The 22130-nt window shown below is 39.7% G+C and overlaps 1 protein-coding gene and 1 pseudogene across 4 annotated transcripts in view; one reads left to right on the top strand and one right to left on the bottom strand.

The window, feature by feature from the left end:
• Positions 1-22130, bottom strand: part of TENM2 (teneurin transmembrane protein 2) — a 1540328-nt gene that overhangs the window by 1042376 nt on the left and 475822 nt on the right. The gene's annotated exons all lie outside the window — the stretch shown is intronic.
• LOC134939159 (5S ribosomal RNA) lies at positions 21971-22089 on the top strand (annotated as a pseudogene).

Below are 22130 nucleotides of genomic sequence, written 5' to 3'. Positions count from 1 at the left end.
AGGAAAATATTCCAAAAGGACAGTTCCTGCGATTGAAAAGAAACTGCTCCAGACAGGATGTATTTGAAACACAAGTAGATGTATTATATAAATCCTTTTTAGAACAAGGATATCCGGATCACCTTCTCCAAAAAGCCATGAAAGATATAGAACAGGTAGAGAGAACAACACTCATTAAAGAGAAGTCACCTAAGAAAAGTAAAGATAATAATACAGTATCCTTTATCACGCAGTATAACTCAGAGGCACATAAAATAAAAAAGATTGTAGAGAAGAATTTGGGGATATTAAAACATGACAGAATTTTAGCCCCCCTGCTAGAGGATAAAAGGAAAATAGTGTTTAGAAAATCCAGAAATTTAAAACAAAAATTGGCACCTAGCATGCTACGGCGAAAGAAACTAGATGACCCATTAATTGAGAATTTACACTGGTTACCGCCTAAACCTAAGGGATTTTTCAAATGTGGGAGAAATGGGTGTATAACCTGTAAACATGCAGAACATAGGAGCACAGTGATTGTGTCTAATACGGATGGAATTTCCTATCCGTTAGAAGATTTTATGAATTGCCAGTCCTCTTATGTCATCTATGTTCTGACATGTGGATGTGGGATTCAATATGTAGGTAGGACCATTCGAAATTTGAACGTTAGGTTTTTGGAGCATAGGAGGGGGGTTATAAATGGGTCCAAAATTCATAATGTACCAAGGCATCTTTTGAATTGCAGTAAGGGTTTGATTGGAAACCTGAAAGTCAAAGCGATTGAACAGATAAAAGTTACAGCTAGAGGAGGTGATAGATACCAAGAGTTATGCCGAAAAGAGGCTTTCTGGATATTCAAGTTGGGTTCCTTGGAACCACAGGGTCTGAATGACACCATAGAATTAAATAACATATAGGATGCCATTGACTATCAGCTGTAGGAATACATAAAATGAGGATGAGTTTGAGGTATTGAAATAAAACTAGGGGGTCAAAATATAAGATGGGGATTAATTATGAACATATTTGAGGTTATTATAGGGTAATGGTAGTAAACTGGAATATATATTTCTAGGTACATCAAGCTCTCATGATGTACCAGTTTAAGGTAAGGCCTGCGTAATGTATCAAATTTGAAAATAAAAATACAAATAATAATATAAATAAAAATAAAAATAAAAATAAAAATAATAAAAATAATTAAAATATTGATAATCTAAGATCTAATATTAATAATCAAAACTAACAATAAACAAATAGTAACAAAAGGATAAAGATTAGAATAAGAAATTGGATATTGATCTAATATCGAAAATAGTACTGTCTGTCTCTGTCTGAATTGATATTATATTAATTCAATGTCTACAATTCCCTATAGATGGTGTATTTTGGCATATGCAGAGTGACGTAAAAAAATTATAACATATGCGTCCTCTCTCCCAAAAATCACTAATCCCAAAAATCATTAATTCTAAAAATCATTAATTCCAAAAAGCATTAATTCTGTATGCTTTGACAACATTGGATGGATTAATTATACATATGCACAGTGTGTTTATGTATAGGGATATATAATAAGTGGATATCCCTTCTCTCTCCCTGAATTTTGTAACTACATGATTGCATTTAAATGCTAGATAGAGGATAATAAATGGGTTGAATTTATTTATTTATAGAGTAGACGTCCATTGCTTATTCTGTATGTGCAAAGGGACAGAAAAAACCTTTAGGACAACCAGAATTGGAGTCGTTCAAGTAGGTTGCAGTTATTTGCATTTAATTCTGTGTACGAATGATGGTTTGTGTGTGTCGGCTATTTTCTCTCTAAGATTTATTAAACAATTACTGTGATCATGTGTTTTAAATGGTATATTGATTGTGGTTGAATACGTTTTTATACTGAAATTAAAGGGTTAAAATAAACTAATGAGGTGCTAAGTGATTGGTACACCTGGTAGATAAGAATAGTGGATGGGAAAGGGAGTGTATTCTTCTGAGGAAACAGCCGTGATAACTGGGCTGAGAAACGCGTCAAGAGTTGCTCCCGAGCATTGTGGATAAAAGTTTTAAAAGCGGCATAGGAGTATCCTGCACGGGCTTCTAATCCTGCCAACCAAAGTAGATGTGACACGGTGAGCCCGGCCTAGAATACAGCTACCCGTCCTGAGGTCTGCAGTGAATGCTGACAGCGCGACCTGGACAGTGGAAGGCGGGCCATTATACTTGGGACGGCAAAGGATAAGTTCCAACGAGAGGCGCAGCCGCAAGTAACACTCTGCCGGATACTGCAAGGTGATTGCCGAATCACCAACGGCGAGGAGACGGTGCAGTGCGCTTGGAATAAGAACTACATGCCCTTGGAGAGACGCAGCCGCAACTACATGGTGAGATACAACCAGTTTATTTTGAATACAGCCTGATAAGGATCACACCGATTACTGCTATCTAAAAAAAGGGGATCAGACTATACATTATCTAAAGACACGGGGACGCCCGTGAAAGATTACTAGATAAACATTCTGAACATTCCCGATAAAGCATGCACTGATTAAGCAACTATTGGTGATCCCAAACAAATTATTAGTGAAAATTCAGAGACACTGAAAGTTCAGAACAACAGAAATTCCCGGTCACGGGACCCTATAAATTACCTATTATTTCAGATCTGACACTAACAACTGGGACTGTGGTTCTTTGAATCTAGGAGAATTAGAAAGGATTTTCAGTCACTATTTATTGTTGTAAATGGAGGGGAATATTTATGTCTAGGCTATAGAATACTGGTTGCTCTAATGAGATGATAAGATCTATTGAAACTGTATCCACTGTGCATAGTCATATTATCTAGAAGTGGTGTGGGGACACAAAAGGAGTCCCCAAAATACATATGAATATTGATTGATTAAATGGATACCTTTTAGATAATATTAATGTGGATGTATTCAGCATTTTTTGAAATTCATTTTTAATAAAAATACTCTTATAATTTGGACAGCGCTTTCATTATTTTCTGTTTCTTGTGTTAAAAAATCTGGGATTCAACACCCCATATTTGAGAGCAGCAGTCCATCTTTGGGAGGAATTGATTTGTTAAAAATCAAGGAGGTTGGATAGCCGACACACACCAGTCAGTTTAGCGCTTTCTCAGATTTTTTTTGTTTACTTTCCATGTCCCTGCTGTCACTTTCCATGTCCCTGCTGTCACTCTCCCTGTCACTCTGTCACTCTATAATGTGAATTTCGGCTCATACCGTGTGCTATAATGTGAATTTCGGCTCATACCATGTGCTATAATGTGAATTTCGGCTCATACTGTGTGGTGTAATGTGAATTTCGGCTCATACCGTGTGCTATAATGTGAATTTCGGCTCATACTGTGTGGTGTAATGTGAATTTCGGCTCATACCGTGTGGTGTAATGTGAATTTGGCTCATACTGTGTGGTGTAATGTGAATTTGGCTCATACTGTGTGGTGTAATATGAATGTGGCTCATACTGTGTGGTATAAATGTGAATTTCGGCTCATACTGTGAGGTATAATGTGAAAGGGGTCCTACTATTGTGGTGCATAATGTGTATAAGGGGTATATGGTGTGGTAAACTACACTGAAGGGCACGCCCCCTTTTGCGTGGCCACGCCCCCCTTGTCAGGAGTGCGCGCGCCTTCGGCGCGCACATAATTGCACCCTTCACTTTTCCATACCCCCACTTCAAAATTTCCACTTGGGTACTACTACTGTGGGCATTATTACTATTGTGTGACCACGCCCCTTTCTTTTTGAGGCCACACCCCTTTTTTGCTGCACGCGTCTACGGCGCGCGCAATACCTTTATTACATGGGCACCGTGGGGAGGGGGTGTGAGTTCCACCACCTCTCCAGGACCACTTTAAGCACTGGCAACACCCATATCCTCATCCTGGTGTACTTCAACAGTGACATCTTCAATTTGACTATCAGGAACTGGACTGCGGGTGCTCCTTCCAGCACATGCAGGGGGCGTGCAAATGGTGGAAGGCGCAACCTCTTCCCATCCAGTCTTGGGATGGTCAGGCATCGCAACCGACAGAATTGGACTCTCCTTGGGGATTTGTGATTTAGAAGAACGCACAGTTCTTTGCTGTGCTTTTGCCATCTTAACTCTTTTAAGTTTTCTAGCAGGAGGATGAGTGCTTCCATCCTCAGGTGAAGCTGAACTACTAGCCTTGAACATAGGCCAGGGCCTCAGCCGTTCCTTGCCACTCCGTGTTGTAAATGGTACATTGGCAAGTTTACGCTTCTCCTCAGACGATTTTGATTTAGATTTTTGGGTCATTTTACTGAGGTTTATTTTTTGGGATTTTACATGCTCTCTACTATGACATTGGGCATCGGCCTTGGCAGACGACGGTGATGGCATTTCATCGTCTCGGCCATGACTAGTGACAGCAGCTTCAGCACGAGGTGGAAGTGGATCTTGATCTTTCCCTATTTTACCCTCCACATTTTTGTTTTCCATTTTTTTAATGTGTGGAATTATATGCCAGTAATATATCAATAGCAATGGCCTACTACTATATATACTGCGCACAACTGAAATGCACCACAGATATGGATGGATAGTATACTTGACGACACAGAGGTAGGTAGAGCAGTGGCCTACTGTACCGTACTGCTATATATTATATACTGGTGGACAGAAAACTGTGCAAAACTGAAATGCACCACAGGTATGGATGGATAGTATACTTGACGACACAGAGGTAGGTAGAGCAGTGGCCTACTGTACCGTACTGCTATATAGTATATACTGGTGGTCAGCAAACTGTGCAAAACTGAAATGCTCCACAGGTATGGATGGATAGTATACTTGACGACACAGAGGTAGGTAGAGCAGTGGCCTACTGTACCGTACTGATATATAGTATATACTGGTTGTCAGCAAACTGTGCAAAACTGAAATGCACCACAGGTATGGATGGATAGTATACTTGACGACACAGAGGTAGGTAGAGCAGTGGCCTACTATAACGTACTGCTATATATTATATACTGGTGGACAGCAAACTGTGCAAAAACTGAAATGCACCACAGGTATGAATGGATACTAGTATACTTGACGACAAAGAGGTAGGTAGAGCAGTGGCCTACTGTACCGTACTGCTATATATTATATACTGGTGGACAGAAAACTGTGCAAAACTGAAATGCACCACAGGTATGGATGGATAGTATACTTGACGACACAGAGGTAGGTAGAGCAGTGGCCTACTGTACCGTACTACTATATAGTATATACTGGTGGTCAGCAAACTGTGCAAAACTGAAATGCACCACAGGTATGGATGGATAGTATACTTGACGACACAGAGGTAGGTAGAGCAGTGGCCTACTGTACCGTACTGCTATATATTATATACTGGTGGACAGCAAACTGTGCAAAACTGAAATGCACCACAGGTATGGATGGATAGTATACTTGACGACACAGAGGTAGGTAGAGCAGTGGCCTACTGTACCGTACTGCTATATAGTATATACTGGTGGTCAGCAAACTGTGCAAAACTGAAATGCACCACAGGTATGGATGGATAGTATACTTGACGACACAGAGGTGGGTAGAGCAGTGGCCTTCTTTACCGTACTGCTATATAGTATATACTGGTGGTCAGCAAACTGTGCTAAACTGAAATGCACCACAGGTATGGATGGATAGTATACTTGACGACACAGAGGTAGGTAGAGCAGTGGACTACTGTACCGTACTGCTATATATATAGTTGTACTGGTGGTCAGCAAAATTCTGCACTGTCCTCCTACTATATACTACAATGCAACACAGATATGGTGCGTTTTTCAGGCAGAGAACGTATAATACTGGTGGTCACTGGTCAGAAAAACTCTGCACTGTCCTACTATATAATACTGCTGGTCCCCAGTCCCCACAATAAAGCAATTAGCACACTGAGCACAGATATTTGCAGCACACTGAGCACAGTCAGATATGGAGCATTTTTCAGGCAGAGAACGTAGATATTTGCACTTGCAGCACACTGAGCACAGATATTTGCAGCACACTGAGCACAGATATTTGCAGCACAGTTTGCAGCCCACTGAACATAGAAACTGAGAGGACGCCAGCCACGTCCTCTCACGATCATCTCCAATGCACGAGTGAAAAATGGCGGCGACGCGCGGCTCCTTATATGGAATACGAATCTCGCGAGAATCCGACAGCGGGATGATGACATTCGGGCGCGCTCGGGTTAACCGAGCAAGGCGGGAGGATCCGAGTTGCTCGGACCCGTAAAAAAAAAGGTGAAGTTCAAGCGGGTTCGGATCCCGAGGATCCAAACCCGCTCATCACTAATTATTATTATTATTATTATTATACTTTATTTATATGGCCCCACATGTGATCCACAGTGCCCAATTACAGAGTACATAAGCAAATAAGCAAAACAAGGAAACAGTGACTTACAATTCAAGACAATATAGTACAAGTACAGGATATATAGACATAACTGCATCAGCAGACGACACTGAAATAAGTATCAGGGATTTGGTGCCGTCGAAAGTGAGTATTGAAAACAAGATAGGTTAAGTCAGAGATGGAAAAGCACATGAGGGAAGAGGGCCTTTAGCAATAGGGATGCTACATTGAAGTAACGCTGAACACATGGAGTAAAGAAAAAAGTAGGTAAGTAATAGAAAATGAAGGAAGTATGTTTACTGAAAAATGGAAAAAGGAATGATTGACTGGATATTTTTGGCGGGATGTAATGGAGTCCGAGATCGCAGGAAGCGCGGCATACCGGCTGATCTAAGACATTTTTTTAAAGGGGCACGCACTTACAAAAGGCAAAACCATGCCTTGTATGTGATTAACCCTTTAAAAAAAAATACCAGTTCGTCCAGCATCCTGCACCTCCGGTGATCTCGGACTCCCTTACATCCCGCCATTATATCTTATTTGTTGAGCAAAAAGTAAACAAACAGTAAATGACAACTACTATTTTTGGAGGTTTTCTGAATTTTAGAGCATTGGAACTATTTAACAAGGGGATAGAGCAGCATCCTGTATATCTGTTGCAGTGGTCCCATTTACACTTGTAAAATCAGTCACCATAATTGTAGCTCTATTTAAAAAGCACTGCAAGCTTGACCATGCTATCTATTGTAGCCTACTGGACACATTCATGCATTTGTTTTTAGAGATGTATTTCCTTCCATTAACATTGCTTGCACGTGATCATTAAAGAAGCCAGGTTTGACCATGGAAGCATCATTTTACTATTTAACCACTGCCTGGATGGTCTCTTATTCAATCCCATGTCCTTGGGTCTCCCCATAATAAATAGCCTAGAATATTATTTTCCAAATCATTGTAATTAACTGAGATAAGAAATTTTATTTTTTGGGGCACAACTTAAAAAATGTATAACTTTACCCCTTAGTGAACCTATACAGTTGTTGGTGTATTGAACTTAGTAGTACTGCAACCAAGAACACAATTTCCACTTCATGTCATTTATCATGTTGTGAGATAACACAAAGCACAATTTAGTATAGTTTCCACCCAGCACTATTAGCAGTCTAAGCAATAACATATTTGTGAGGACTATTTCTTGTACTTGACAAGTTTTGACAGGACAGCTGTCCACAATATCTTTTAAAGTAGAATATGTGGGAAGGTGAATATGAGAAGGCAAAGCATTTGTGGATTGCGGTAATAAATGAGACATCTGTTAAAATGTACTCTTAAGTTGTAATTATTTTATCCATAGCTACAGTACCTGCTTGTTCTATGTCTTTATCAGATGCTTGCTTTGGAAATACAACAGAAATGTGTCTTATTGTTATTACTATTATTATCATAAATGCAGATGGCTGCTCTTTGGATTGGCTCTGCACCTTTCCCCCAACACACAGGTGTTCTCACACGTGTAAACCATATATTTGTGAAGGCAGTGGGAGGTTATGAGGGTACGGGGGGAGGGGGCGACAACTGTTATCACGTCAAGAAAAGAGTTTATTCCCAGGATCTGCTGAGGTGTCCTGCAGGTTCACCTGCTGTACAGAGGGAGTACAGTTGCCATCGTTGTTACACCTTTGATCTCCATGACCAACTACTGTGAACATGGGAGTCAAGTGTCCTGGTTCTGTCAATCAGCAATCATGATATATGATATATGATATGATGAAAAAGTAACGCAGCTACTCCAAGTTGGCAAATAACCCCAGGACTGCCCATGTAGCAAGAAAGTGAAAGTCTCCTCCTGTATCAGATGAGGAAGGAGGGCCAGACAAGATAAATGGTGAACAGTAATCATGGATGCCAGCAGCTGACCATCTTAACATTTCTACATTAGTTCATCTTTCATGCTGCCACCTACACTACCAGCAGTGGAACAGAAATGCTTTAATATAGGTGGCTGACAATTTTTCTGTCTTACAGTATCCACAGGAACTTTATCCTATGCCAGCTGCAAATTGTTATTCCAATGCCGTATGTATCAATTGTCCCCACACCTCTTAGATTGTAAGCTGTCGTTACCTCCTGTTTCATGTCATTGTATATTATTTATTTGTGTCTTGATCCCCTCGATGTTCAGTGCTGCATAGTATGTTGGAAGTTAATAAAAATGATTAATAATAATTGTGTTGAACATATCATCCGTAATCCAGTAGGAGGCCAATCTATTTTGTTGAGAACTGGAGTAAACTGTGGTCTATATAACTAGCCTACAGTAAATGAATTTCCAAACATCTCATTTCCGTGTGACAGATTGTCCTGCTAAATGGGAAGTACACGGATGGAGGGAAGTAAATGTGCTTGCTCATGCTGCATTAGTTTCACCAAATCACATAAACAAGATTGAGGCGTAGCTTGAGGAAGGAGGCACGCTGCATGTGAAATGCAACTGATTCCTAAAATAACTTGCAGTGTGTAACTATAGGCTCCACAAATAATAATAAGCAGAATAATGTGAGTGGTAACACTTGTAAGAGGTTTGCTTTAATTCACTTTTTTTACATTGCCCTCTTATACAATAACCTTAAATCCATTAATTTGCAATCACATTCTCCCTATCTCACATACATAACATGGTACATTACAGCTCCATTCTTCTCTCTTCCTTCACCATCAAAAATACTCTACTACACCTTCAATTGAGTCTCTCTAATTCAGGTGCCCTCATCTCTCTCTCATTCTAATCTAATCACTTTACCTTGTCTACATTTCTGTATGTTCCTGATAATGTGAGGTGATAATCTGAAAGCTTTCTTGTGTTGTAACCAGTCAGAATCACATGGCGGTCATTCCTACAGTCTGTCATTGCTGTATTGTACCCAATTGTTATGGAGGGTCCCAGTGATTAAGAGAGAAAACAACAAACAAATACATACTGTACTGTACCTCCAAAAATTTAAAATAAATTGGACTTGCTGTCACTCTGAGGTCCTTGTCACCCAATACACTTACAATCTGGCCATAGATACTTTAAAATTGTAAAATGAAAAGACATACGTTGGATTAGTTTATATGGCTTTACCCATCATGATTTTCCCTGTAGTGAGAGAGCCATGTGGAATATGAAAATAAAAGCAGCACACCTTAAAGTTGAGGAAATGTTTGGCTACGTGTGTAGTAGTGGAGCTACTGAGGGATATGGTTGCTATGTGGACTGGAGGTAAGGGGCCACTCCCCACTCTGAGGCACCTGCAGCACTTCCCAATGCCCTCAACTCTGCACTAGGGGCATTAAGTTATATAATACTGGGTTGTGGTACTTAGGGAGCCATGGCCCAGTATGTGGGGACAGGCCATGCCCAATCGTTAATAGGCAAATTCCAAGATGGCTCCATCTTCCTGGCTTTCTCCCTCTCTGCATCCCTGCTCTTTCACTGAGCGGCACACATGCAATACGCCAGACCACATACACTCAGAACAGGTCCTCTCTCTGCCCTTTTCAGAGTCCAAGAGGATACAGCAGCATCATTGGGCCCCTAGGTTTTGCTGTCAGGCCTGGCGATGCATTGTTCTGCCCCAGTCAGCATGAATTAGAAATATACTTGCATGACCGAAATGATTAACAAGATACATTTACCGTACATAACAGAGACAGTGGGCATTCATATAGCAGCAATGCTCCACAGGTAAGCCATTGGGTGCTAAATAATGAAAGCTAAAGCATGGATTAGACATGTGCGGTCTTTGTGTTTGTACAGGATACTGCAGGGGAATGTTCTACAACTGAAATAGGAAGGAAAGAGTATTGACCTGCACAGATAGATAATGACTGTGTGTGAATAAAAATCTAATTGATACATAGATTTAATTAACTACAACCTTGACTGGACCTTAGAGAAAGAAGACACAGATTGTAGAATACATTGAATCACCAGGTTTGTAGATCTGGAGTTTATCACCACCTATTATTTGTAGAGATGTTTGTTTTTCACATGTTATCATGCTCAATAATCAACATCTGTGTTACATCCTATGTGTTTGCCTGTCACCATGTTGTATGCTTGGTATTGGAGCTTGTGCAATGCACTGCCATTATAATTGACAGCAAATGGTGATATAGTTATAGTTAGTTTATAGTTCTACTCCTTTTCTGAGCCTCTAACTGACACAATATTGTCATATCCTTCTTAAAGTATTGTTTCAACTTCATTGGAACAGTTTCTCCAGTTACTGGGAAGATCCGGGAGCCATTGAAAGTAGCTAGAACGTGTTGCTGCAACCTGAAATGATCCATGCTATATTAAAACAAAAAGGACTTACAATGCAATTCTCTTTTGTGATTTGTTACTAATTAGAGCATTCAACTACCACTATGTAATCAGCAAGGTAGAGAATTCGGTGAATCAGTCCGGCAAATGAATTTATGACATACTAATCTCTATTAACAAGAAGAACACATTGTTCTTTTAATGTATATTCATCTTCTTCATCAAGAGATTAGGAAAACAAAATACATGAGAATCATTCACAAAATTAAATACTGCTTAAAAATATATAAACAGATAACAATGTTATTAACACATGGTATGAGAATAACATTTTACAAACGTTCATATTTATTTCTGACTAAAGCATGTACAGTATTTCTACTAAAATACATAGAATAAGTCAGTTGGAGGCGACACAATATAGATAATCAAACTTGCAACTGTGGTTATGATAAGAAGCCTCTTTTAAAGGGGATTATAAGTGTTTCAACAAGCTCAATAAATTCCAAATTACTTTTCGTTACATTTGGGTTTTTGTTCGTAAACACTTGAATAAATAAGGCTCTTTGTTAACTCCACCAAGTAATTATGAAGTGCAATTAAAAATTCAAATTATGCTAATAGACCAGAGAAAAATGACTGCAAGATTCAATGCCAATTAATGGTTGAAATGGATGAAAATTAGACCATGGGGTATGTTTGGTTTACCACAATTCACTCTTTAAAAGCATCATAAAAGCATCATTGTTAGCTGCTATTAAAAAATTACTTGGAAATAATCTGAATGTTGTCATGAGAAAACTGTTATTCTAAAGAATAAAATGAATTATGTTAAATGCAATGTTGACACATACTAAGGTAAAATGATTAAAACAAGTGTTCAGTATTGTGTGGCCCTTACAACAAGTTTGTGAAATGGCTCTACACTGTGAAAATAATGAATCAATGGTTGGACAACGTTGTCTTGTCGCACAGCGTCCAGTAAATCCACTTACACTAGAAAAGCACAAAGCCCCAGTTATGGAAAGTGATGTAGCGTGAGCTATTGTATTTCTTTGATGGAATAAAGGGTTCACCAAAGGGTTTTTTTGTCCACAACTGGACAAATCTTTTTGTTGTTTTTGGTTATTATTTTTTTATAAGCAGTACTGGAATAGTATGTGTTAAGTAAATGGTTTGATTTTATTTAGATTAGAAGATGTTTCAATAAATTGGATCCATTGTGCTCAGAAGGCAACTGTAATGAGAGAAAGTGATAAAGAAGCTCACCCTCCACATTAGATCATTAATGCTTCTTATACCAACTTTTAGGTGAGTCTAGAAATAGTCTAATAATCAACTGGAAGAATAAGAGTTTTGTGAACAATTAGTAGATACTCTGGGGGAGATTCAAATGTTTGAAAAGGCAGTTGGGAGTCTGTTTTTTCCTATCTAATAGACAGGGAAAAAAAGATACCCAACCAACTTTTCAAACATTTGAATCTCCCCCAATGAATTTATTTCCGCATTTTCGCAAACACTTCATGTATAGGTGTAAACAGGGTACCAATCATGTATGTGTAATGGCAGAAGCAGATATTCTACCCAATTATAAGATGAGGGTAAAATGGTTTTATAGGAGACCCGTAACAATGTATCTTTCTATTCTCATATTATCATCACTCCACTGAGACTTAAGTACACATTTAACATTTTTAGTTTAAAAATGTATTTATTTTATTTTTCATCTTTGGTGAAAAAGGAAAGTGGCATTTTATCTTACAATTGTAATGAGCAGCTCCGTGCATGAAGGGAAAGTATTTACTTATGCTAAAAGCAGAGAATTGGCTTCCTAGAGAAATGTCAGCCTAACTGACCGAGCCTGAGGCTTTACAAGATTGTTTTTTTACTTTGCCACACATTAAGGGCTAACCATGAAACATAATCACCAAGATATCATATGGGTAGAAATGTGATAAGCATCATCTGGACCTCAAGAAGCCATCATCCATCTGTCTTATGATCAGTGACAGATTTTACCTACGGGCTGCAGGACTGCAACCCTCTCCCAGTAAAATAAGTCACTGCTGAGTGAACCAATTGCAATCCTTGACTGCACTGACTTACCTGTGACTGGCAGTGACTTCCTATTGAAAGTCCTACCTGCTAATTACCCGCAAAACAGGCAGTTAAATTGGGAGGTCTTCCTCCCTCTGTGACTGCCAGAACAGGCTGTGATTAGTAGAGAACTGGCTTTCTGTAGGAAGCCACTCCCTGCTTGATCATCTGCTCTAGCCAGCTTCTATGGGCTGCAGCTGATGAAGTCCATAGAAGCCGGGGTTTGCTCAGATGCAGTCAAGCATCCACTTGTATACATGTGCCAGTCCCAGCGACTGTCAGCTCCATTATGCAGGTACCAGGACCCAGCAGGGGCTCTCTATCTCTCCAGGCCAGGTAGCACAGTCAGTGGCAGCCCCTTTCCTCCATGAAGGTAGGAGCTCCCACTGCTTTAGACAGTGCGCAAAACATCCAGTCTCAGGGTATAAATGTGCCTATAGTATATCAAGTGATCCTGACACTTATTAGATACCTTTATCTTCAGTTTCATGCCATTATAAGTGACACGTGTATCTGGATTTTCTCAATGTATCACATTGCGTTAGATGTGACATTTTATACATAAGAGAATATAAAACCACTGAAATAACATGCACCAGCTAATCTGAAGAAGCTACATCATTAGCTAAAGATTTTTACATCTGCATAAATGTTTAAGCGACCATACAGTACATATTCAGTACTATAGCAACAATAATGAATATAGCCAAATCTATGACATAAGATAGACATAAGATAAAACATGGAGAAGTGATAGAATAGATATTTTTTCAAATATAACCCAAGGACACAATTCTTGTGTACTTATGTAAAGATGACTGACACATTACTTTGCAAGATGACAGCTTAAATGCCCCTATTACACTTGTCTATGCTTACAATGCCACTTCCAGGCATCAGATGCAATATTCCCTCGATCATTGTGGCATCTGTAGCAATATTGTGTGTGTGTCATACCAGTTCCAGTCAGAAGTCAAAACAATAATGGGATGAGTCTGCAAACCAGTGTGACAGTATGAATCCAGAACCCACACTTACTTCTTGTGTTTGTAAGTATATTGTATGCCATAAACCAAACATACCATTTTCACACACATACAAATACTCCTATTGAAATAAAATGCAAGAAATGGGATTATTCTTTGTGGTGATTTCCAGTAGGTACAAGATCAGGAAATCGTGGTTTCGGTTCAGTAAATAGAGATTGCAAAAGCTGAAGATGATAAGGCCCTTAGTTAATGCAATAATTACTCACAGTTTATAAAATCAGTACATACCAGCACAAGAAGCCTCAAGGGTTCTATTCAGTACTGATTGGTAAGGTAAAATATGGAAATAAAGTTAAAAAAAAGTGATTGGTAATTTAAATTATCATTTTCTTGAAGACCACAATGAGCAAATGATTATCTAGGTTTTTGAGCAAACCTTCACGTTTTGCATTTTCAGACATTACAGTATTTACTGACATATGTCACGTACTTACATTTCTTATTGTATAAATAATATTGTATAACCTCTTAACGTAGGACAACTGGATTTATAACCCAACTTATGTGACCACTGACCATACATCCCAAAGTCAGGAGAAAGGTAGCATCTCTCCTTCTTGGTAACCTGATAGCAGCATCTTCTTACATACCTCTGGGGTCTATTCATGAAGCAGTGAAAAAAATGGAGACGTGAACAAGTGGAGAAGTTGCCCATGGCAACCAATCAGAATTGAAGTAACATTTAGGATTTGCATACTATAAAATTCTACAGAGCAGTTGATTGGTTGCCATTTGCAACTTCTCCACTGGCTTACTTATCTACTCTTTTCACTGCTTCATGAATAGACCCCTCTGTGTTATGTTAGGCTGGGGCCACACATAGCGGCCAAGCGGGTCCCATTCAGCGGGACCCGCTTGACCGCAAGGAGACTGCACATGGGCGCCTATACAGGCGCCCACACATGTGCGGCAGTCGCGCCGCCAGAGCCAACCGCAGCATGCTGCGGTCGGCCCGGATGATAGGACGGTGGGATTTAAATGAGCTCCACCAGCCCATTGGACAGAATAATTAAAAAATGTGCTACAATTATTGTAAGTAGAAAGTGCAGACCCCATGTGTGGTGTCAGGAAAAGAGAACAACAAGCAATCATAAACTATTTTTCTATAGTTTTTATTTCTAGACTGTTATATGATACAGAAAATACTAATGACTGGTACTGTATGTTAGAAATTCACCGACAGCACTAAGCCAGTAGGCTATAATTCAGATAAACAAGCACATGTGATTTTTAAGGTTGTACAAAGCTACATAATGTCCTTTTAAACTAGCAGGGGAAACTTGGTACTTGCTGTATATCAAAAAGTTGCGTGCTTTTGTTTTTCCCCTCAATACCTTGTAGATTGGTGTTATTTTAATGCTGGTTTTGTTTTATTTTGTTCATTGCCCTGAAAAGCTAAGCAGTGGATTTTTCACATCCCTGAATTTATTTAACCAGATGTTCTAATAGAGCTACAGGGATTAATTCCACACTAACAGTTTTAGACCTTCTAAATGCTCCTTAAGTGACAAGTTCTATAAGCAGGCGGTAAGCAGGATGGCCTTTCTATAACTGATTTTTAAGAAATCTTTACAGTATGCAGATAAACTGTGTGTGATTATCATTCATGTTTGCAGGTTGTGTCTCACTCCAGTGCACAGCTCGGGTATTAAGTAGAGGAAGCATAAATATGAAAATGAACAAACTGTGCAGATTAAAGTTTGAGTATAAAAACTGTCCTTTCTGTCAATCAAAGTTATCAAAATGTCTTTTTCTCATAATTAGGGACAGAAAGGGCAACAAACTGCATTCAGGGACTGAATAAAGCCTCTACATGTAGAAGCAGGTTTAATCCTGTATAAAAGGAGATATAGCTAGTGAATATAGAACACATGTTTCTGAAGTAGTAGAAGTACATAAAAAAATAAAAGTATTGAAATAACCTTTATGACCTTTTTCAGAAACCACAAGACATCCTTGATTTGTACATTTATTGAACCACTGTAAGTATTAATATTCACAAGTAGCATTGGGTGCAGTATTAATAATAAACTAAAATCTCCAGCAGGGCCAGTGCTATGGTGTTCGGCGACTCTCTGCAAACTTGCAAAGTATACATTTATTTATTACCAGTTATTTATATAGCACACACATATTCCGCAGCATTTTACAGAGAATATTTTGCCCATTCACATCAGTCCCTGCCCCAGTGGAGTTTACAATCTATATTCCCTATCACATGCATACACAGACACATTCACGCTAAGGTTAATTTTTTTGTTGGGAGCCAATTAACCTACCTGTATATTTTTTGGATTGTGGGAGGAAACCAGAGTACCTGGAGGAAACCCACACAAGTAGGGGGAGAATATACAAACTCTGCACAGTTAGGGCCATGGTAGGAATCGAACCCCTGACCTCAGTGCTGTGAGGCAGTAATGGTAACCATTACACCATCCGTACTGCAATGGTTCATTTCGAACAAATGAAAATTTGCGCCCTCTCTCACATATTTCATAAAGGGACAGTGCGCGCCATAGTTGTGCCGCAAAACAAGGGTGTGGTCTCACAAGGAAGGGGTGTGCCCACACAATAGTACCCCAATTCAAATTATGCCACACAGTAGCACAATATTATTCACATAACACCTCACATAATGCCCCTGATTCATATTACACCACATAGTAGTGCCTCTTATTCACAGTAGTGTCCCTTATACACATTATACCACACAGTAGTGCTCCTTATACACAAAGCCCACAATAGTAGTGGCGCTTATACACATAATGCCCACAGCAGTAGCACGGCTTATACACATAATGCCCGCGGTAGTAGCACAGCTTATACACATAATGCCCACAGTAGTAGGGATGCTTATACACATAATGCCCACAACAATATTGCTGCTTACACACAATGCCCACAGCAGTAGCACCGATTATACACATATAGCCCACAGTAGTAGCGCTGCTTATACACATAATGCCCACAGTAGTAGTGCAGTGGGGAGGTACTGGGAGGTAAGGGGAGATGGGAGATCAGCAGGTGGGCTGGAGACTGAAGAGATCGAGCAGCACTTCACACTGCCAGTGCCACTGCCTGCCATACAGTTTGACAGGCGCAGCAACAGCACACAGCAGCAGGATAGCTGAGTGGGGAGAGTGCCTCTCCAGCTGGGTGCCTCCGTGTTTTGCATACTCTGCTGAGTGTGTTGCTCCGGCCTTGGTTCCACAGCATGTATTATACTGATAGTTGCCATCTGTCCCTGATTTTAAGGGATGGTCTAATTTTAGGGCTATGCCCTTAAATTTGTTCCCCTGTCAACCTCCCATTTCTATATGGTTAATTTACACACTTCTTATCATCACTTATCTTTTCTAGATGTTACATGCAAAGTTTTCATGTAACATGTCTAGTAAAAAAAAAACAGTGCAGAGCAGCTGTCTATAAACATATCCATTGCTTGCACATTGTGAAGAAAGTTTACAGTTAAAGGACACGAAAAAGTTCCTCAAAGTGCAATAACATACAGTACACAGTACTAGTACAGTACAGTAGTTCTTAACTCTGGCTGGACTGGTAGAAGCTCTAACAACAGTCCAGTGTATCATTTCTCCCTTCTACTAAGGTGTACCACTCCTTCCACCGCTGTCCTGTTTGGTTTCCAGTTGCATGCCGGGAGCTGTCAGCTGGACAGTGAGCAGTTATGCAGTTTGTACAAATGCAGCAGGGAGGAGCGGGAAGGTGGGTATGAGGGACAGGAAGAGGCTGAAGATCCCAAGCCACACTTCACGCTACTGGCGCTGCTGCCTGTATGACAGGCACAGTGGCTACGGCAGCAACAGTATTCAGCAGCAAAGTCGCAGAACGCGGAGAGTGCATCTCCAGCCCAGTACCTCCCTGCTTTGCAAACCCTGTTGAGCGGGTAGCGCCGGCCTTAATCTCCAGTCTGTCCAGGGGCAAATGCAGGATTTGCAGATGGGAGTTTCCAGAAGGGGAGGAGCCAAGCACGGGGTTGAAGACTGAAGTGACCCAGTCTATGCTGGGTTTGTTAAACTATTATAGACAGATAGACCTACATGAGATGAGATGACAAAGGGGCGCGAGTGGCCCTGAAATGTCGTCTGCCAATATGTGTGCTTAATACACTATTCAAGTGGTAATAAATCTCAGAGTGCCGCTTCTTTTCTGTTGGACTGTTGCTGCTGCCGGCCATACAATATATATATATATATATATATATATATATATATGAAAATATATATTATATATAATATATATATATATGTGTATATATATATATATATAAAAGTTCCTTTATGACCGGCACTCCAAATAATATTTTTAAATACCTGGGTGCCCTCCCACGTTCCAAACAGAGCAGGTACAATAGAGCAAATTCAGGCGGCACTCCTCGGATTTTCAGAGTCAAATGAAACAGCTACACAAGCTTGGTTTTCAACGTTTCAGGTGCTGTTTAATCACACCTTTCGTCAGGATACCTGACGAAAGGTGTGATTAAACAGCACCTGAAACGTTGAAAACCAAGCTTGTGTAGCTGTTTCATTTGACTCTGAAAATCCGAGGAGTGCCGCCTGAATTTGCTCTATTATATATATATATATATAAATATATATATAGAGGAACAGAGGTAAGGCGGCACTCAGGAGACTCATACCTGGTGAAACCAACAGGTGCTTTAATCACCTGTTGGTTTCACCACGTATGAGTCTCCTGAGTGCCGCCTTACCTCTGTTCCTCTGTATCTACGGGTGTATCTGTAACACTTGTGGCACTTGCACATTCTCTATTTTACATTTTAAACAGTTTACCTGTGCAGTAGCAGCCTAGTGTGTCAGTACCCCAACACCTCACCATGTTTAATAATGATCGCAACAATAGAAGGATTGACCTGTGCAAAAAAAATATTTAATGAGAACATTAACACCACAGCTGCAGCCCCAGTCTGTTATTTAGATGATCTATTTTGGGGAATGGAGAGATTGCTGACCAAAGAATTGAAAGCATGGTGGGACATCAAGGGACTCGAACATTATATTACAGTGAATAGGGTCCCGAGAGGTTTGAGATTACTCAAACAACCCACATTGGGCAATACCAGTCCAGAATTTTTAGATAAATGGGATCAGACATTACACACATGTTCCATAAACCTCATGAAGTTGTTGATTGAGGAAAAGAAGAAAAATCTGGCGTCACTAGAAGTTGACATAAAGAGTAAGGAGAGTGAAATGGATCCCTTCAAGGATAAGGAGGACTACAAAGTCAACGAAAAAGTCCTAACAAAAAAACTTGAACGTATAGAGGAAGAAGTGATCAGAGGGAAAGAAAAGAAATTTGTGCGGGACAAAAATGACTATGACCAGGGCAGAAAAAAGAACTGGGGACGGTTCAGAGTACAGGACACAAGACAGAATAATGACAGAACATATTGGAGGACACTACCTGGCAAAGGGAAAACTCCAAGGACCAACAGTACTCCTAATGAATCACGTATGAAGACCAACAACAGATTCACAGCATTACATAGACTTGGATCAGACACGGATCATTTTTTATCATCGGAAACAGGGGCCCGCCCCAAAGACAACACAAGATTCCATCTGAAGGAAGACATTCGCCATGCAACCCCTCTCAAAAGACAATTCATAGAAGAAGAGGCAAACGGGGCGGCAGGAGAGAGAGACCTCAAAAGAAGAAATCTCCGATAAAAGATCCAGCAGCAAATGGTATATTCAACCTATCCAAACACATCTTGACCAAACCTGAAATTTCTCTTCTCAGTAAAGGACTGTCGTTTGCACCGACAGGTGGTATGAACAAATTTGAAACCTATATCGATCTCAATAAGTTCGTGAGAAAACTGACGCTGAAGAGACACTTCTTTAGGAAAGAAAACGCAACAATATCTAACTATGAGAACTGTTCCAAATCAGGACTAAAACCAGTTTCGAAATACTACCCTTTGGAATCAAGAAGCAGTAGTATTGATATTTTTTATGATCTAGTTAAAAAGGACCTGTGTGAACAAGAGATGAAACCAGTGGTGGAAAAGAACATGAATAACAAAGAATGTGAAGCTTTGAAGAAACTTCAATCCAACAAAGAAATAATTTTGAAACCTGCTGACAAAGGGGGGGGGGGGGTTAGTACTCATGGACCGAGAGAATTATGTAAGTGAGGCTAAGAGACTTCTGGGGGACAGTAAATCCTACCGTACTTTACCAAGTGACCCAAAAGATATGTTCGTGGAAGAACTCAGGAATTTACTTCTAAAAGGCCTCAGAACTGAAATAATTACTAAGGATGAGTACCAGTTTTTAATGCGCTCCAACCCCGTCACCCCCGTATTTTATTTCTTACCTAAGATCCATAAATCACTTGTTAATCCACCAGGACGTCCGATAGTAGCGGGTATCGATTCCCTTACATCAGGATTGTCGGAATATGTCGATATATTTTTGAGCAAGTATGTGAAAGAACTGCCATCATATTTAAAAGACACTACCGCAGTACTCAATTTAATGAAGGATGTTGAATGGAAGGAAAATTACCACTGGGTAACGATCGATGTACAATCGTTATATACGTGTATTGAACATTCCAAAGGTATTGAAGCATGCAAGAAGTTCCTGGAAAAAGACTCATCAATTTCACCCCAACATAGAGAATTCCTATGTGACATCATGCAGTACATTTTAAGTCATAATTATTTTAAATTTTTGGACTGTTTCTACCTCCAAAGCTGTGGCACAGCAATGGGAACTACATTTGCACCCAGCTTTGCAAATCTTTTTATGGGGGACTGGGAGAATTTTTTTATATATGGTCAACACCGCTTTAAGGAGCACATAATCTTTTATAGGAGGTACATTAATGACATTTTAATTATCTGGGATGGGTCTACGGATCTTTTTAATCAATTTTTTAGCTTTTTAAGTCAGAACGACCGAAATCTAACCTTCACCTCCTCTATCAACACCAGCAGCATTGAGTTCCTTGACCTGATACTAATGGGAAAAGAAGGAAGAGTCACTACCACGAATTATATAAAGAAAGTCGACCAGAATAGTTACTTGCATTACCGGAGCAATCATTTGAAGAAATGGAAAAAGAATATTCCTTATTCACAATTCCATAGAATCAGGAGAAATTGCAGTGAATTAAAAGACTGTGAAGAACAAATGGGAATTTTTAAGTCCAGATTTGAGGAGAAAGAATATCCGGCAACTGTTATCCAAGAAGCAATCACAAGGACCAAGGCATTGGAAAGAGATAATCTGCTTGAATATAGAGTGAAAGACCAGAAGGGGGAAAGAGTCTCCTTCATTACCACCTACAATAGACATGGGAACGTGATCAAGAAATCTCTCAATGACCATTGGAAAATCCTATTAATGGACCCAATTCTTAAAGAGATACTACCTCCACACCCGGATATTCTCTATAAGAAATCTAGGAATCTAAAGGACATTCTGGCACCAAGCATGCTTAAACCATCAATGGCAGATAACGGCTCAATGCCCAAGTGCGTCGGATCTTACAAATGTGGCAGGTGCAACATCTGCAGATATCTTCATCCCAATAGAAGAACGTTCAGTGATGTCGGCAATAACAAAGAGTATAAGATCAAGGACTTTATTAATTGTAACAGCTCGTCAGTCATCTACCTTCTGGAGTGTACTTGCGGCAAGAAATACGTTGGCAAAACCAAAAGAACTTTGAAATTAAGGATCCAGGAGCATATACGGAACATCAAAAACAAAGTGGACAGTCATACCATACCGAGACATTTTATGGCAGAACACAGCTCAAACCCGGATGAACTCACCTTCAAAGCAATAGAGGTGGTGAAATTAGGTGAAAGGGGTAAAGATTTAGCCACCAAGCTTTCCCAAAGAGAAATGTTTAGGATTTTCCACCTGAGAACCATGCATCCATTGGGACTTAACGAGAATTATGAGATTGCACCATTTCTGTGAAGGTCCCCTATATATTTCTTCTTTTATTATTTTTAATCACAACACAGTAAATAGATTATATTACTGTTAATTAGCACATCACTAATAAAATATATATTTTAATTAAACATATGGCAATTTGGGTTTTCCTGCTGGATGAATACAGTCATTCCACACTGGAAAAGCCCAACCTCGTCCGATCTTGGAAGCAAAACAGTGTTGGGCCGGACCAGTACCAGGGGAGGTGACTACCTGGGAAGATCTGGTACTGTATAAGAAGAGCGAAAGGGAAGCAAGGTATTTACCATATATAAATTA

The sequence above is a fragment of the Pseudophryne corroboree genome, chromosome 6 (genome assembly GCF_028390025.1).
Source record: "Pseudophryne corroboree isolate aPseCor3 chromosome 6, aPseCor3.hap2, whole genome shotgun sequence".
In the NCBI taxonomy this organism is placed as follows: domain Eukaryota; kingdom Metazoa; phylum Chordata; class Amphibia; order Anura; family Myobatrachidae; genus Pseudophryne; species Pseudophryne corroboree.
The sequence above is the reverse complement of the archived record's forward strand: the minus strand, read 5'-3'. Positions and strand labels throughout refer to the sequence as shown.